Source organism: Molossus molossus, unplaced genomic scaffold, assembly GCF_014108415.1.
Source record: "Molossus molossus isolate mMolMol1 unplaced genomic scaffold, mMolMol1.p scaffold_m16_p_22, whole genome shotgun sequence".
Taxonomy (NCBI): Eukaryota; Metazoa; Chordata; class Mammalia; order Chiroptera; family Molossidae; genus Molossus; species Molossus molossus.
This window is the reverse complement of record NW_023425358.1, coordinates 35,288,888-35,291,903: the sequence shown is the minus strand read 5'-3', so window position 1 is coordinate 35,291,903 and position 3,016 is coordinate 35,288,888.

Below are 3,016 nucleotides of genomic sequence, written 5' to 3'. Positions count from 1 at the left end.
CAGGCTCGGTGGCTGGAGCATCGGCCCTCACCCCGGAGGGTCAGAGGTTTGATTCCCAGTCAAGAGCATGTACCTGGGTTGCAGGTTCCATCCCTGGCCCCATTTGGGGTCATGCAGGAGGCAACCAATCTGTGTGTCTCTCACACTGATGTTTCTGTCTCTGGTCTCTCTCCCTGTCCCCTCTTCCTACCCCTCTCTGTTCCTTTCTCTCTAAAAGTCAATGGAAATGGCCGGCCGGCCGGCGTGGCTCAGTGGATTGAGTGTCGTCCCGTGGACTGAGAGGTCCCAGTTCGAGTCCCAGTCAGGGCACGTGCTGGGTTTCGGGCTCGATCCCCAGTGGGGGGCGTGCAGGAGGCAGCCCATTGATGTTTCTATCTCTTTCTCTGAAAAAAATTAAAAAAATATTTTTAAAAAGTGGAGTCAGCCCTGGCTAGTTGCTCAGTGGTTAGAGCGTTGGCCTGCGGACCAATGAGTTGAGGGTTCGATTCCGGTCAAGGGCACGTACCTCGGTTGCAGTTTGTCTCTGGCCCTGTTCGGGTCCTACGGGATCACATCGATGTTTCTCTCTCCTCTCTCCCTCCCACTCTAGCTGATGATAAATAGAAAAATATCCTCAGGTGAGGATTTAAAAAAAAAAGTGGAGTCAGACCCTATATTAAAAAAAAAAGCCCTGGCCAGTTTGGCTCAGCGGTTAGAGCATCGACCCGCAGACCAGCGTCCTGGGTTCGGTTCCCGCTAAGGGCACGTACCCCAGTTGCGGTTTGTCCCAGCTCCGGTTGGAGTCGTGTGGGTGGCGGCCACTCGATGTCTCTCTCACATTGATGTTTCTCTCTCTTCCTCCCTCTCCTCCTCCTGCTCTATCTGAAGATAAATGCAAAAATGTCCTCAGATGAGAATAAAAAAAAACCCCAAGTGCCACGTGATCTCACTCGTATGTGGAAGCTAATGAACAAAATACAAACATAGACACAGAGAACAGACCGACAGCTGTCAGACGGGAGGGGGAGGGGCTGGTGAAAAATGTGAGGATTAAGAAGAAACCAAAACTCAGACACACAGCATGGTGATCACCAGAGGGGGTGGGGGGGAGGTAGAAGAGGGAAGGAAAAGGGGATACACGGGGACAGGAGACTTGACTTTGGGTGATGAACAGTGTACAGATGTGTATTCTGGAATCGTACACCTGAAACCTATACGATTTTATTAACCAACATCACTCCAATAAATTCAACGAAGGACCAGTCAAGTGCTTGTCAAGACACTGGGTGTAATCAAACCCACCACCAAAAAGCTGCCCTTGTGGACTTCCTGTTGCTCCGGCAGACAGATCAGAACCACGTAAACGAACAGAACAGTAGCAGGATTTCTAGAGTGGTCGTGCTAGGACTAAAATATGGCGAAGGGACAGAGCAATCCTTCCAGTATTAAAATATTTTTCATTTATTTGGGGGGAAAAAAACTTCCATCCTTGTCCTGCTAACATCTCCTGAGGGGGCCGTCTGGCAGGCTGGCTGGTCACCAAGTCCTCTTCATGTCTGCACTTGATACGTGAGGATGTCTTCCTGGGGACACGAGGACCGTGAGAGGCTCGGCTGGGACTCAGGTGTCAGTCCAGGTGACGCGCCGTGCTGCCCGAGGTGAGGCCGTGCTCCTGCAGGACCCCCCCCCCCCACGGGTCCCTCACCAGCATGCCCCTCCCTCCTGGTAAGACCAGCTGAGAGCAAGGTCTTGGTTTTGTTTCTGCTGTGACCCCGGGACCTGGCCCGATGTTTGGCGTAGCAACGGTGCCCAGAACTTCTTTGCCCAAAAAAACCCAAAAACAGGTAGGAGCCTGTTTATGCAGATTTCTTTCTTGCTTTATTTTTTTTCAATCCTCACCTGAGGACATTTTTCCATTTTTTTTGTTTAGAGTGGGAGGGAGAGAGAGGGAGAAACATTGACATGAAAGGGACACATCGAGTGGCTTGCCACCTGCACGACCAACCAGGGCTGGGGACAAACTGCAACCGAGGTACGTGCCCTTAGCAGGAACCGAACCCGGGTCTCTCTGGACCGCAGGCCGACGCCCTAACCGCTGAGCCACACCGGCCAGGACTCTTTCTTTCTTTAAAATGTATTTTTATTGATTTCTGAGAGAGGAAAGAAGGTAGAAACGTATGTGAGGGATGGAGCCCACAACCCGGGCACGTGCCCTGACCAGGCATTGAACCGGGACCTCAGTCCGTGGGACGACCCTCAGTCCGCCGAGCCCCAGGCCGGGCTGGAGCGCTTTCCCATCTGGCCACCTGGACCTCAACCACCCCGGGGGAGGCAGGGACCTTTCATCCGCTAGGAAACCAGGCCCGGGGAGTGGACACTGGTCTGAGGCCACAAGTGGGAGCCCTGCCAGCCGGGCAGGGCCACCCAAGCTGCCCTGTGCTCCTCCCCCACCCTCGACCTGCCCATCTGTTTGTCCCGAATGCCTGCCCCAGGCCAAGGCAAGCGGCCAGCCTTCCCTTTCTTGGGGGCGCCCTGGGGAAAGGGCCCGGCGGCCGGCTGTGCTCCCCCCACAAAACCGTCCGGACCAGCCAGGAGTCAGGGCGGCACCCCTCGTCCCAAGAGGTGTGGTTTGCCACAGGGCTGGGGGAGGGGATCGAGAACCAGGGGCCTGGGACCTAGGCCCTGGAGGTGGTCCTGGGGGACCCACGACTCCCCACCGGCCCCCGGCCTCCAGTCACAAACCTCCCAGAGAAATGGCCAGGAAGACTTGGAACCAGCAGCCGCACTGGCCAGGTCTGCTGGGGTTCCGAGTGCCCTGCTAGTGGGTCCCAGAGAAATGAACAGCCCGGGAGCGGCCCTTACTGGGGCGACAGTGACCACAGTCCAAGTGCGTTTTATTGCCAATCCGACTCCGGTTCAAGGAAACACTGAACTTCAAGCTGAGACGTTGCTGGTACCGGACAGCAGGGGGCCATCCACACGGGTCCTTTCCTCCCAGCCTCTCCCCACCCCGCCCACCCACTCCCCAAGGAGGGTC